A 15,853-nucleotide genomic window follows, 5' to 3' on the forward strand; every position below is an offset into this window, starting at 1 on the left:
GTCTGTCTGTCTGTCTGTCTGTCTGTCTGTCTGTCTGTCTGTCTGTCTATCTATCTATCTATCTATCTATCTATCTATCTATCTATCTATCTATCTATCTATCTATCTATCTATCTATCTATCTATCTATCTCTCCATCCTTCCTGTCATGTGGCTCTCAAACATCTGATGTTCATGTCTCGCAGCTCTCAAACATCTGACATTTATTCTATGTGGCTCTTAAGTTTAGCAAGTTTGGCCACCGCTGGGTAAGTGCTATCCTGGAGAAGTGGGGTGGCCAAAACACTGGCAACCATTCAAACCAGAAATCCCACCCCCCACGATCCAGACATCTCAGTTTTGATGCGTGCCTCTTAATGTTCTGCTTAAACAGCTCCCACAGTCCAGATTTTGTTTGATGGTTAACCAGGGCTCCTAACCACTACATCAAACTGGCTCTCTTTGGCCACTGAAACTCTGGTTTCACAGGTGTGACTCTTTAGCTATGAGCTGATATCTCTGTTCTCCCCAGTCCAGAGCCATCTGCATATACATGGCACTGAATGGCTTTTTGCCTAAGAGATGATGTATCATTCCCCTACAGTTTCCCCATTGCTAGCTGTTAGCCCGTAGCAAGTCATTTTGTGGCTTGTCAAGAAGGCAGATCAATTACTGAAAGTCTAATGATATTCTGAGATGCAAGGCATTTCTCCTGAAAATGCACCAGGGGGAGGGGCTGTGGCTCAGTGGTAGAGCATCTGTTTGGTATGCAGAAGGTCCCAGGTTCAATTCCCGGCATCTCCAGTTAAAAAGATCAGGCAGTGGGTGAAAGACCTCATCCTGAGACCCTGGTAGGCCACTGCCAATCTGAGATAGACAATACTGACTTTGACGGACCAAGGGTCAGGGTACCATATAAGCCAGCTTCATGTATTTCAAGCACAAGGCTTAGGTCACACAGCCTGAAGACTTCAAAACCCATGATGCATTGCCCCCCGCCAGAGATTAGGGATCCCGAGATTGACCAATTGTGTATGTGGTGGCTCAGCTGACTGTTTTCTCAGATACAATATAGGGCATCTTCCTGTATTTCAAGCACAAGGCTTAGGTCACGTAGCCTGAAGACTACAAAACCCAAGATGCATTGCCCCCCTCCAGAGATTAGGGATCCCGAGATTGACCAAATGTGTATGTGGTGGCTCAGCTGACTGTTTTCTCAGATACAATATAGGGCATCTTCCTGTATTTCAAGCACAAGGCTTAGGTCACGTAGCCTGAAGACTCCAAAACCCATGAAGCATTGCCCCCCTCCAGAGAATAGGGATCCCGAGATTGATCAAATGTGTATGTGGTGGCTCAGCTGAGTATTTTCTCTTAGGTGGCAAAAATGCCTGAGGCTGGTCCTCTTGGAAAAGCAATACCTCTGTAGAAAGACTCTGCGTTCCCTCTCGATCGAGTATTTACTTTCTCTCCATAGAGGAAAACAGACTACACTTGTTTCCGCTGTGCCAAAGCACATTCATTTTAATAATTCAAATACTTCCAGGGCAAGAGACATTTGCCACAGGCTAAACTCGTAGCGGTTGTCTCAAAGCAAAGCTCTCTCGTCTTCTGGCTTCCCTGTGTCAAAACCCTTCGGGTTTTTTGCCGAGAAAGACAAGCTCCTGTCAATCCCATGGAGCCCACTGCAACCACCAGTCGGATTTTCCTCTCTGGATAAGCCTTCACAGCATCCGAGTCGGAGTTCTGTGGCACACTCTGCCAAGCGGTGCTCCTAATGAGCTGTGGGTATCGGCACTGGAGGAGCTGTGCCAGGGCTTGATAGGAGTGGGGTGCCAGGAGCATAAAAGGCGCATGGGCACCTGAGAGAGAAGCGAGGTCCAAAAACGGAGAGACTGGAATGCAGTCGATGAAGGTTGCTGCTGCTGGCTGAAATCCCCAGGCGACGATAGAAGAGCAAAACCCCAACAGCGCCATGGCGTATCCCGTTATCTGGCTGTTACTGCTTGAAAGCTCACTGCTGCCGGCTGGTAATCTGTGATTCACACATCTGCAGTTATCACTCAATTACTCCTGAAATGACTCAACGTTTCATGAGTCACCGGGGAATCCATGAACGGGCACCGACAAGAAGCTTCACCTTGGCGGGGATGCGAGGGGACTGGAAGTCCTTTGGGGATGGTGTGATCCGTCTGACCTCCGACGGTCCCTAATTCATCAGGGACATTCCACAGAATCCCCCCATGGTTAATCCCCACCACGCTTTACCTTTGGAAGAGACCTGGTAAAAACAGAAAGCTCCTGCAGCTTGGGGTCAGAATGTCACACAGCAATGAATGAGACATGGGTTCGAATCCTCGCTCTGCCATGCAGCATGCTTTGTGACTGCACTCGCTCATGCACATGGATACTCTCGCTCTTTCAAACTAGCCCAGGGGTGGCCAAACTGTGGCTTGGGAGCCACCTGTGGCTCTTTCACACATACTGTGTGGCTCTCGAAGCCCCCACCACCCTGTCAGCTGGCTTGAAGAAGAAGAAGATATCGGATTTATATCCCGCCCTATACTCTGAATCTCAGAGTCACAGAGTGGTCACAATCTCCTTTTACCTTCCCCCCCACAACAAGCACACTGTGAGGTAGGTGGGGCTGAGAGAGCTCTTACAGCAGCTGCTCTTCAAGGACAACTCCTACAAGAGCTATGGCTGATCCAAGGCCATTCCAGCAGGTGCAAGTGGAGGAGTGGGGAATCAAATCTGGTTCTCCCAGATAAGAGCCCACATACTTAACCACTATACCGAAGAAGGCATTTGTCTCTTTAAATGACTTCAAGCCAGCCAGCAGCTTGGAGAATGCAAAGTTGCTTTCTTTCCATGTCTCCCTCCCTCCCTTCCTGTCTTGTGGCTCTCAAACATCTGGCATTTATTCTATGTGGTTCCTACGTTAAGCAAGTTTGGCCACACTTGGACTAGCCTATCTCACAGGGTTGTTGTGAGGATAAAGTGGAGCAGGGGCAGACTGGGAAGCAAAAACCACTGCCTTGAGGGAGAGGGGAAAGAAGGACTTATGGGTCAAGTCCTTTGAGATCCAGTATGGTGTAGTGTTTAAGAGCAGTGGTCTCTAATCTGGAGAACCGGGTTTGATTCGCCATTCCTCCACTTGCAGCCTGCTGGGTGACCTTGAGCCAGTCACAGTTCTGTCAGAGCTGTTCTCTCCAGAAGAGTTTTTGTCAGAGCTCTCTCAGCCCCACCGACCTCACAGGATGGTTGTTGTGGGGAGAGGAAGGGAATGAGATTGTAAACTGCTCTGAGTCTCTGAATGAAGAGCAGGGTATAAATCCAATCTCTTCCTCCTCCTCCTTTCTTCTTCTTAATTCCAAAGGTGCCCACAGGCTCAAAAGGGCTAGGGACACCTGGTCTAGTGGTTCGGCCATTGAAATAGGATTGGGAGATAACTTGGAGTTACAATCCCATTCAGCCATGACACTCAGTGCTTTCCTAGTTTTACTTCACAGAGCGCTTGTGAAGAAAAACAGGTGTGTGGTGGGAAACCTTTAAGCTGCTCCTGAGCTCTTTGGAAGAAGGAAGGAAAGGAAAGGTCCCCTGTACAAGCACCAGTCATTTTCGACTCTGAGGTGATGTTGCTTTCACAACATTTTCACAGCAGACTTTTTACGGGGTGGTTTGCCACTGCCTTCCCCAGTCATCTATGCTTCCCCCCCAGCAAGCTGGGTACTCATTTTACCAACCTCAGAAGGATGGAAGGCTGAGTCAACCTTGAGCTGGCTACCTGAATCCAGCTTCCGCCAGAATCCAACTTAGGTCATGAGCAGAGGGTTCAGACCACAGTATTGCAGCTTTACCAGGCTGTGCTATGGGGCTGCTGTTTGGAAGAAGACAGGGATACAAATACAACAAAATTAATAGAAATGGTCAAAACAGAAGCAGAAAGCCAGAAATATGGGGCACCGACCCACAGACAGAGGAATGATGCCAGAACAGAGTTGGGGCGGGGTTTGCTCGTCTCCAGGGGTCACTCACCCCAAATCATAGTAGTGCCACCCCAATGTGGTTTTTCAGGTTGGTACGACAAGGAAGAGCTTTTTCACACATTCTTTTCTTCCCTTGATGATTTCCCCAGTTAAGGTCACATTGCCGTATGGATTGTTTTTCTGAGGAGATTGTAAGGAAGATTTGCGAGCTTCCTTGAGGGGAAAAAAACCGAGCAGAGAGGACCAACTACCTTCCCCCCCTCTTTTCTCTGCTGTCAAAGGGTACCCGTTGTCCTCTGGACCTGCTAATTTCCTCTCTCTCAAACAAGCCACTTTTGGTTCATTGCAGTTTTCAGCTTAGTAGCTCTCTCAATCTCTGTCTCTTCTTCCTCTATTAATCTTTCATTATAACTGCGTTACTTAACTCGCTAACGCACCCTGGAAGACAAGAGGCAGCCTGTGGAAGTCAGACAGAATCACATCGGACGTGAAGAACATAATTTTTAAGACAACGTTACATCAGGCGCTGGTTGTCAATCGTTAGGATGTTGAAGGGAGGCATCTCGGGCGCTGGAGGCGTTGTCCTAGGGCAAAAAAAAGGAAAATATATTTTGAGAGAGCGCATGGAAGATTTCAGGATTTTGATTTAAAAGCAAATGCATTCCAGGCTGAGGAACAAGAATATCTTCTGCATTAGCAGCACTCCGGGGGTCTGTGTAATTTGTGTATTCGTTAGCTGACTTCTAGAAAAGTTTTATATCAAATATTCCCGAAGGGATTTACGAAGCAATTTTAAAAACCTTTACAACGCACAAAAAGAAGTAAAAAAGTAAAAAACCAAACTTGCCTCAAAGAAGATGGCCTTCAAGACAACAGGGGAAGAAACCCTTTTAGTGTTAACTAGGATCGGAGAGATCTGGGTTCAAAAACCCACTTTGCCTTGAAATTTCTTGGGTGATCTTGGGCCAGATGTTCTCTCAGCCTAACCTACATTGTAGAGTTGTTGAGAGAGTAAAATGTGTGTGTGGGGGGGAGAGGACCATGGGCACCACTCATAGACAGTTATGAGAACATAAGAGAAGCCATGTTGGATCAGGCCAATGGCCCATCCAGTTCAACTCTCTGTGTCACACAGTGGCCAAAACCCATCAGGAGGTCCACCAGCGGGGCCAGAACTCCTGAAGCTCTCCCACTGTTACCCCTCAAGCACCAAAAAGACAGAGCATCACAGCCTCAGCCATAAGAGCATAAGAGAAGCCATGCTGGATCAGGCTGATGGCTACCTGAATCCAGTTCAACTCTCTGTGTCACACAGTGGCCAAAACCCAGATGCCATCAGCAGGGCCAGAACTCCAGAAGCCCTCTCACTGTGGCCTTTCCAAGCACCAAGAATACAGAGCATGACTGCCCCAGAGTTTTCCATCTATACCTTGTGGCTAACAGCTGCTGATGGACCTCTGCTCCATATGTTCATCCAATCCTCTCTTGAAGCTGTATGTGTTTGCAGCCTCCACCATTTCCTGTGGCAGTGAATCACATGTGTTAATCCCTCTTCATAAAGAATTTAAAAACCTAATTATTGTGAACCGTTGACCAAAGTAAATTAGTTGCGCAAAGGAGCAAAATTGATCTCCGACAGTGGCCACGTTTTCACTCAAGTGGTCAGTCAGGGTCTGGGTTGGACCCCTCAAGGCCATTGTCAAGGTTGGGCATCTGCAAAACATCTACAAGCAGGTAGAAGAGAGGTCCTCGACTAGGGTTGCCAAGTCCAACTCCAGAAATATCTGGGGACTTTGGGGGTGGAGCCAGGATACTTTGGGGGTGGAGCCAGGAGACACTGGGGTGGAGCTAGGGGGGAGGGGGGAAACGGCACCGGGGAGCGTGGCGAGCCGCCCCGTCTCGGAGCGGGCGACACTGCTGCGCAGCTGCCGCCTCTTCTCCGCTCGCCGTGGCTGCTCCTCCGAGATGGGCTCAGGCTGGGCCCATCTCGGAGGAGCAGCTGCGGTGGAATCAAAGGGGGGGGGTGGAGGCGGGCCGGGGGCGTGGAGAGCCGCGAGTCTGGGTCCTAGAAGGGCCCGGATTCGCGGCTCGCCATGCTCCTGGCTTGCCTCCGCCCTCCCCTTCTCTGGTTTTGCCTCGGAGGCGGGGCGGGCGATGCCGCTGCGCAACTGCCGCCTCTTCTCTGCTCGCCGTGGCTGCTCCTCCGAGATGGGCTCAGCCTGGGTCCATCTCGGAGGAGCAGCTGCTGTGGGCAGGGAGGGGGCGGCAGCGGCGCGGCGGCATCACCCACTCCGGGATGGGGCGGCTCGCCATGCTCCTTGGCGCCATTTCCCCCCTCCCCCCCGCTTCCATTTTTTTGGGGAGCGGGGGAAGAGGCTGGAAATTCTGGGGTCCCCCGCCAGGGCGGGAGGGTTGGGAAGCCTATCCTCGACCTTCAGGGCTTATTTTTTTTAAAGCAGGAATGCACAGGAATGCAGTTCCGGCCGGCTTGGCAACAGGGGTGCGGCTTAATATGCAAATGAGTTCCTGCTGGACTTTCTCCACACAACCCCCCCTGGGTGAAACAATGGCGCTGTCAGGGGTGTGGCCTAATATGCAAATGAGTTCCTGCTGGGCTTCCCCACACAAAACCCCTGGGTGAAACAATAGCGATGTCAGGGGGTGTGGCTTAATATGCAAATGAGTTCCTGTTGGACTGTTTCTACAAAAAAAGGCCCTGGCAACCTTTACGAGCCTGAGGGCACCTTTGGAACTCTAACACAGGATGATGGTTGTGTCGCAGCCACAAAATGGTCACCGCAGGAAAGGGGAGCCGATCGCAGAATGTCAGAGAATGGGGTTATGCATAACGCTAACATCGAGTGTTCCATATTTCAAGCAGAATTCCTGTTTTAACAAGATGCTTCTGAAAATTAACATATTGTTTTTAAAATATTCTCACACAGCTTATCTTCAGTCACTCAGAGAAGATCCATCTGCTGTGGGGGCTGCTGCTGCTCCCAAAGCAACATGGTTTTTAAAAAAAAAGTTGTTCAACTAACAGGGTTGTCAACCTCCAACTAACAGGGTTGCCAACTGGATGTATATATACCAGGGGTGGCCAAACTGGCTCGGGAGCCACGTGTGGCTCTTTGACGTATATTGTGTGTCTCTTGAAGCCCCCACTGCCCTATTGGCCTGCTTGTAGTAGGTATTTCTCTCTTTAAATCACTTCTCCAAGCCAAACCAGTTGGTGGCTTGGAGAATGCAGTTAAAGTTAAAGTTGCTTTCTTTCTACCTCTCCCTTCCCCCATTTATTTGCCTGCCTGCCTTCCTGTCTTGCAGCTCTCAAACATCTGATGTTCATATCTTGAGGCTCTCAAACATCTGAAATTCATCTTTTGTGGCTCTCAAACATCTGATGTTTATTCTATGTGGCTTTTACGTTAAGAGCCCTGTGATGCAGAGTGTTAAAGCTGCAGTACTGCAGTCCTAAGCTCTGCTGAGTTCAATTCCCAGCTGAAGCTGGGTTTTCAGGTAGCCGGCTTGAGATTCACTCAGCCTTCCATCCTTCTGAGTTCGGTAAAATGAGTACCCAGCTTGCTGGGGGGAAAGTGTAGATGACTGGGGAAGGCAATGGCAAACCACCCCGTTAAAAAGTCTGCCGTGAAAACGTGAAAGCAATGTCACCTCAGAGTCGGAAACGACTGCTGCTTGCACAGGGGACCTTTCCTTTCCTTCCTTCCATTAAGCAAGTTTGGCCACCCCTGATATATACAAAACAGAGAATGTCATGCCCATATAAAAATGATTAAAAAGTCTGGATCGTGGAGCTTATTATACCAACCCCTTAAGTTCCAGGAAAGAAACTTTAGTCGTCAGTTGGCTGATGTAATCTTATTCAGGTCACCGCTATGTCCTGAAAGACGCAGTCTTTCTTAGGTAAGGGGGCTTCATCGAGGAGATTCTGCACACTCAAGCTGAACGTCTGGGGAGCCTTAGATACCTTCTCTTCAGGGTTCACTTGTTGGGAGGGTGAGCAGTTCACTTCTGTTTTCCTTTGGTCTACCGCCATGGAAATAAGAGGAGTTAGAGGGGGTATATGGACATATGAAGCTGCCTTATACTGAATCAGACCCTCAGTCCATCAAAGTCAGTCTTGTCTACTCAGACTGGCAGTGGCTCTCCAGGGTCTCAAGCTGAGGTTTTTCACACCTACTTGCCTGGACCCTTTTTAGATGGAGATGCTGGGAATTGAACCTGGGACCTTCTGCTTACCAAGCAGATGCAGCGGCTCCCCAGGGTCTCAAGCTGAGGTTTTTCACACCTACTTGCCTGGACCCTTTTTAGTTGCAGATGCCGGAGATTGATCCTGGGACCTTCTGCTTACCAAGCAGATGCTCTACCACTGAGCCACCGTCCCTCCCCCAAAAAGCTGAACCATTCTCAAGAGTGTTGGGCATCATGAGCAGATTAGATACTTCTTGTGCGTGACCACTTTTTGTTCTCAAAAGCTTGTCCCTCAACACTTTGAGTTTAGTTGCGATTACAAGTTGTTCTGTAGATGGGAGGGCTGTGAAAGAGTTAATTTGATCCTGCTCTATGGCAGGGGTGGCCAATGGGAGCTCTCCAGATGTTTTTTGCCTACAACTCCCATCCGTCCCAGCCATTAGCCATGCTGGCTGGGGCTGATGGGAGTTGTAGGCAAAAAAACATCTGGAGAGCTACCGTTGGCCACCCCTGTTCTATGGAGTTCTCAAGAAGGAAATGCTCTGAAGCTAGGTTCAGGTAGAACCAAAGGTTATAGTGACCAAATAACTAAGATATAATTCATCAAAACTGGGAACATTACAAACAAAGCAAGGCTTAAGGGCACAAGACCCAGTAATGTTTCCAACAAGGAATCCCGACATACAGGAAGTCAGCTTGAACGCTCCTGCTTCGGTCCCTCTTCCAGCATAGGGCGCTCCCTGGATAGCACGGTTACAAAAAGGACATCGATATTCAGAATTAATTTACAGCACTATATCCACCGCGTTCCTCAACTGCCAGAAAACTTCCAATAGGTAGTAGGGACTCAAAATAGTCTCCAGTGCAATTTCCAAACCGGCACTACGCTCAAAAAGGCTCAAGGCCTTGGAAATAGTGCTGTAAATGAATTCTGAACCTCGATGCCTTTTTTGTAATCTCAAAGCTGCTCCGTTTCCCTGCGCAGAGCCATTTAGGCGTTTGTTCCCTGAGTTACAACGTCTCCTCCTTCCAGACCAGGAGTGGCCAAACTTCCTTAACAGAAGAGCCACATAGAAAAAAAAGTCAGACGTTTGAGACTCGCAAGACAGGGAGGGAGAGATGGAAAGAAAGGAACTTTAACTTTAAACTTATTCTCCAAGCTGCCTTCTCCAAGCTGGCCGACGCGTGTGTGTGGGGCGGGGGGGCTTGAAGACCGACACAATATGTTTGAAAGAGCATGTGGCTCCTGAGCTGCAGTTCGGCCACCCCTGTTCTAGGCTTCCCTTGTTTGGCCCTGACCTGGATAGCCCAGGCAAGTCCAATCTCATCAGACCTCGAAGCTAAGCAGGATCGACTGTGGTTAATCCTTGGAGGGGAGACTTCTTTGGAATACCAGCAGGCGGGAGGACAGAGGCAGGCTCTATCCAGCCACCTTGCTGCGTACCCTCCAGCTCCCCAGTAGGGGTCAGTCAGCAAAGGTCAACATAACTCCGAGGTGCAGACAAACAAATATACAAAATAAGAAATCCTCTTGCTTTAAAACAGATGTGGCCAAACTGCAGCTCGGGAGCCACGTGTGGCTCTTTCAAACATATTGTGTGGCTCTTGAAGTCCCCCCCCTCCCCCATCAGCCAGCTTGGAGAAGGCATTTCTCTCTCTTTAGATCACTTCTCCAAGCCAAGCCAGCCGGTGGCTTGCAGAATGCATTTAAAGTTAAAGTTGCTTTCTTTCCATCCCTCCCTCCCTGTTTTGCGGCTCTCAAACGTCTGGTGTTTCTTCTGTGTGGCTCTTATGTTAAGCAAGTTTGGCCACCCCTGCTTTAAAGACTTGCTCTGGTCTGTCTTTATAGGGCCTTCTCCAATGCAGTTCTTCCCCTCTCAATCCGACTCTTTCCTTCTCCTACCAGCGTTTGCCTCTTTTTCTCACCTGCTGAGCCGAAAGCTCCTGATTCTTCTCCTCCGACAGTCGGCCTCATTTCTCTTCTTTAGGGATGGCTTTCCTCCTCTTGTCAGGGCAATAAAAAGGTAAAGGTAGTCCCCTGTGCAAGCACCAGCCGTTTCCTTCTCTGGGATGACATCGCATCATGACATTTTCATGGCAGACTTTTTTTTTTTACGGGGTGGTTTTCCATGGCCTTCCCCAGTCATCTACCCTTTCCCCCCAACCAGCTGCGTTCTCATTTTACTGGATGGAAGGCTGAGTCAACTTTGAGCCAGCTATCTGAACCCAGCTTCCGCCAGGATCGAGCTCAGGTTGTGAGCAGAGAGCTCGGACTGCATTACTGCAGCTTTACCACTCTGTGCCACGGGGCTCTCTTGTCATGGCAATAATTGGTCATCCTGCTTCTTCTCCCCGCCCCCCCTTTGGGAAACAAACAAACCCATAGATCCATCCAAGAGGGCTGCAATTTTTTCAGGGGCCCCTTCGCCATCCACTGCGTTTCAATTGCACGGGAAAGTATTATCTCGGGTGGCGTCAGTGACTGTGGCATTGCTTAGCAACCCCGTCTGCAGTGATTTTTCAACTAAGTAGCTTCCGAATCTCTCTCTTATTAAGAGTCACATCACTTGGCAGTTGACATGACTCTAGGCAGATCAAAAATTACCCTGCCGGGGGGGATGCAAAGTCAGTATAAATATGTGTGGGCAAAAACAGCCGCGGCAGGGATTGGAAAGGAAAACTGCTTGCAACAATGTTGGGATTGTGTCGGGCCCCGCTTTGGTTCAAAAGGGATCTGATGCGCGCACAAAAAAGCATCAGGATCCTTGCGAAAAAAGGAAGGGAACGGCTGAGAGAGGAATTGTGGCAATGAGAGACCACTCTTTCTTTTGTGTTTGGTGTAGTGGTTCAGTGTGCGGCCTCTTATCTGGGAGAACCGGGTTTGATTCCCCACTCCTCCACTTGCACCTGCTGGCATGGCCTTGGGTTAGCCGTAGCTATCGCAGGAGTTGTTGTTGGAAAGCAACGAATCCCAATAGTTGTCCTTGAAAGGGCAGCATCTGTGAGAGCTCTCTTAGCCCCACCCAGCTCACAGGGAGAAGATATAGGCGATTGTAAGCTGCTCTGATTCTCTTGATTCAGAGAGAAGAGCGGGGTATAAATCTGCAGTCTTCTTCTTCTTCTTAGTGCAAATTGCCCCCTCTTGAAATGTGTTCACTTAGCAAGTATAGACAGGGCGGGACCTGCCACTAGGCAAACTAGGCGATTGCCTAGGTTGCCAGCCTTCTGGGGGTGCCGAATTGGGTCCCCCCATGTGTTTTACTGATGTTATGGGGGGGGGGGGGGTTGCCAGAAGTTAGCCTTGCTTAGGGTTCCACACAGTGTAGGACTGACCCTGTGTGTAATCTAGCGAGAAGAGATGGAATCGTGAACAGCGAGTTCCGATCTTTCCTCTGCCATGAACTCTGTTTGACCTTGAGGAAGGGACTAGCAAATCTACCAGACTGGTCACAATCATGCCGGCCCACATTTCAGGGGTGCTGTAAAGATTCTCACAGGATTAAAAATATCAACATGAGAGTATGGCCCCGGTCTGTGTAGTCCCAGGCTAGCCTGTTCCCGTCAGGTCTCATAAGCTAAGCAGGGTCGGCTTTGGCCAGAATTTGGAGGGATGGTGGCTCAGTGGTAGAGCATCTGCTTGGGAAGCAGAAGGTCCCAGGTTCAATCCCCGGCATCTCCAAAAAAGGGTCCAGGCAAATAGGTGTGAAAAACCTCCGCTTGAGACCCTGGAGAGCCGCTGCCAGTCTGAGAAGACAATACTGACTTTGATGGACCGAGGGTCTGATTCAGTATAAGGCAGCTTCATATGTTCATATATGTTCAATTTGGATGGGAGACCTCCAAGGAATGCCAGCAGCGCGATGTGGAGGCAGGGAACGGCAAACCACCTCTGAACGTCTCATGCCTTGAAAATCGTACAAAGTTGCCTGAAGTCGGCTGCAACTTGGTGGCACTTCCCACAGAAGCAGCACTCCGTGATGGCCGCAGCACCTCTCGTTCTGGGTTTTTGGTGCTTAACTCCGGTCAGAGAACAGAACATTCAAAGTCACAGTAAGCCAAGTAACCACTAGGGGGCAGAGGGTTACATTTCGCAGAAACATTTCCCGAAGTGCTTTTATACCTTAAAACCGTGTTAAGGTTTTATGTAAGAAAAACGTGTGTGTGTTTTTTTCCAAAAAGAAAAGGAAAAGAAATATGAGTGATTGTTTGCCACAGCAGTTAAATGAATCATATAGATAAAGTAAAAAAGTTGGAAGTATAAAATTGATGCCTCTCTAAGGAGGAATTTGCCCTCACCCGGATAGCCAGGCTAGCCCGATCTTGCGTATGGTTAGTTTTATGTATGCCTTTGTTAAATTAATGGACTGCTCGATTTGAATTATACCACTGAGGAAGGCTTTTATCCAAAACGCATTTGGTCTCGGTTCTTGCATATGGAGACAACATGTACTTTTAATCCTGCATTTATGCAAACGCGTGGGTCGTTTTGTAGAAAAATAGGTGGTGGAACTCATTAACATAGCTCATTTGCATGTGCCCCCCCTGGCTAAAAGCATCCCGATGCAAGAAAGGAGAGCCCTGGGCGAGTGAAGCCTGCTTGGGCTAGCTAAGAGATCCAGCCAGCCCAAGCAGGCCTCACTCATCTGGGGCTCTCCTGAGCTCCCCCCCCCCGCAACTGTCAAAAGGCCAGCAAGCCACCCATCACCCAAAATCACATAAGAAGTGGAGAAAGGGTGGGGCGAGCTTCTCCAGGGGTTAATGAGGGCTGCTGGGGGTGTGGCAAAGCCCCTGTTGGCTGGCTGGCTGCCCACTCTCCCAATCTCCCAGGGATTGTTATGCAGCTGCACCTACTTATTCAATGGACAAGGTAGGTAGGTGGGGAGGAGGAAGTGGGGGCTGTCAGAAAGGTCCTGTGAGCTCCTGCTCAATCCAAGGCTTGTGTAAGTGGACATTTGTCTTTATATTAAGAGTAGGTATTTATATGCCGAACCACAGGGCGGTTGTTCTTTAATATTTTAGCAATTCTAAATGCACTCTTAAACGATGTACAAAAGGAGAATGCAAACCGCTCTGATTCAGAGAGAAGAGCGGGGTATAAATCTGCAGTCTTCTTCTCAGCGGGACAATGCCACAGAGTCCACCTTCCTTCCAAAGCTGCCGTTTTCTCCAGGGGAACGGATCTTGGCCCTCTAGATTTCAATCATAAGAGCAAGAGATCTCCAGGTCCCACCTGGAGGATGGCAACCCTAATTAAAGCAAGCAGAACTGTTACCAACTTCAGAATCCAGCTGTTCTGTACCACCCCCAGGGAGGAAGCCCTCCAGCACCAACTGCAAATGATGTATCTGCTTTCTTTGCACGCCTGGGCACGACACTGCCTGAAAAGACACCACATTTTGGGAAACGAGGCCACGGACACCAAACATCCTAATTGCCTTGCAGGCATCTCAGCCGCCTGAGTGATACAGAAGTTCCCCTCCAGCGCCGTCGCCAGGTTTAGCATCCTCTGCAATAGTCGGACAATTTAATTTCCCAATTAGGCCCCCGCCTTGGACATATTTGTTGCATTAAGTACGCAGCTCTGCTTTTTTCCAGCCGCTGCTCTGCGATCGACGCCCTCCCTCCCGTTGTTCGCCGGCTGATGGGTCTAATCAGCTCCTCCATCAAGCCAAGAGAACCTTTTCCTCCCTCCCGGAGTTGTACAAAGCAGCCTGCAGGGAAGCAGAGGCCGAGATGCTCAGGGCCGCATGAAACCCTGCGGAGGTCTGTAGGCAGTCAAAATTTGGGGGGCCCCTTGCAAATGATCCCTGAGTCAGAGCACCCACCCTGCCGCCTGTGGCCCCCACTGCAGCCTGCAAGCCCCTTCTCCGGAGCCCCTTTGACTAAGCCGTGAAGGAGAAAGAGAGGGAGCCAGATTTGGTGACAACAGCAGCAGCAGGCAAGCCGGGCAAAGAGTGGCTCAGTTGCTGGCTGCATCTGCGGGCTGGGAGGGCTGCAAGCGGGGGGGGGGGGAGAATAGAAGCCAGCCCGGGGCCCCTAAAGGGGTGGGGGCCCCTAGGCCAGTGCCGACTTGGCCTAATTGTTAATCCGGCCCCACAGACGCTTCTAGGAAGGATGTCTTCTCTCTCAGATCTGGCCTGGCGATGCAGAAACCAGAGGTCGGGCTGTTGTGAGCAAGGGCCAAAAGACACACACCCCGATTTCCCACTAGCCTTCCCCCCCCCCCTTTTAGAGCTGGTGTTTATTTCCCCTGGCTGCTACAAAGAAAAGAGGCATTTGATGTACTGCTGATCTTGCGTTTGGAAGGGGTCTTCTTCAGGTAACAGGGAGATACGGCAGAGTGTAGGGGACATAATCTCAGACAGGTATTCTTTTACAAGATAATCTTCAGCAGCAGCAGCCCAGCCTAGGTTTGCCTTTTTTGCGCGGCAAAACAGAAACTGGTTTTTAGAGGATCTTGTTTGCCGCATGAAAGAGGCGGAGCAAGTTGCAGCTCCGGGGCAGATAGTGTGAAATCCGACAGAAGCCCCATGGAGACGAGGAGAGTGAGAGCGGCATAAGGCTAGTGGGGAATGGGTCACAGCCTTTTCCCCAGGGTAGCTAGGCTGCGGATGGCGGGAGAACTTTGCCCCTGCAGGGGTCAAAGAGATGTTGCACCTAAGCTTGCCATTCTTCAGGAGATCCCCAGGAATTACAGCTCATCTCTAGGCCGCAGAGGTCAGATCCCCTGCAGAAAATGGATGGACAAATACCAGGCTGAGGTCTCTCCTCTTCCAATCCCCAGGTAGGCAAACCAGAAACTGCAGTGTACTGATCAGCAAACACTAGAAATAAACGACTGCATTTTTATGTCGCAAACAAATGCTTGAGCAATTTCTTTCGTAATGATGCAATTATGCTATTATCATCACAAACCAAAATTCATTAAATGCCCATAGAAATATCAAAAAGTTGTTTCACACCACTCTTGTAAGGTAGTCCCTTCAAAATCAAGATGTTATTTCACATCACTCTTGTAAGGGAGTACTTTACAGTCCACTGTCTCAGTTCTCCTTTGCTTGAAAGACGTAGACAGCACCACCCTTGTATATGATTCCTCCTAGGTTCAGTTCTGTGTTTCGTTCACCTTCCACTGGCCGCTTTTCTTTTAGCTTTGGAACCCGTGCTAAAGGGAACTGCTCACACATTACAATACAATGTTACTTTGCAGCTTGCACGAATGGTTCTCTTGCAAGCTGCAAAGTAACATTGTATTATAATGTGTGAGCAATTGCCTCTAGCGCTGGTTCCAAAGCTAAAAGAAAAGCGGCCAGTGGAAGGTGAACGAAACACAGAACTGCACCTAGGACCTGTGCAGCCGCCGCACCTGTCAGACTTCGGTCTGCTACCCGTAGGAGGAATCCTATACAAGCGTGGTCCTGTCTACGTCTTTCAAGCAAAGGAGAACTGAGACAGTGGACTGTAAAGTACTCCCTTACAAGGGTGATGTGAAATAACATTCAGATTTTGAAAGGACTACCTTACAAGAGTGGTGTGAAATAACGTTTTGATTTTTCTATGGACATTTAATGAATTTTGGTTTGTGATGATAGTAATATAATTGCATCATTAGGAAAGAAATTGCTTAAGCATTTATTTGCAGCATAAAAACGCAGTGGTTTATTTCTAGTGTTTGC

This window comes from Heteronotia binoei, chromosome 11, assembly GCF_032191835.1.
Source record: "Heteronotia binoei isolate CCM8104 ecotype False Entrance Well chromosome 11, APGP_CSIRO_Hbin_v1, whole genome shotgun sequence".
NCBI classification, from domain to species: Eukaryota; Metazoa; Chordata; class Lepidosauria; order Squamata; family Gekkonidae; genus Heteronotia; species Heteronotia binoei.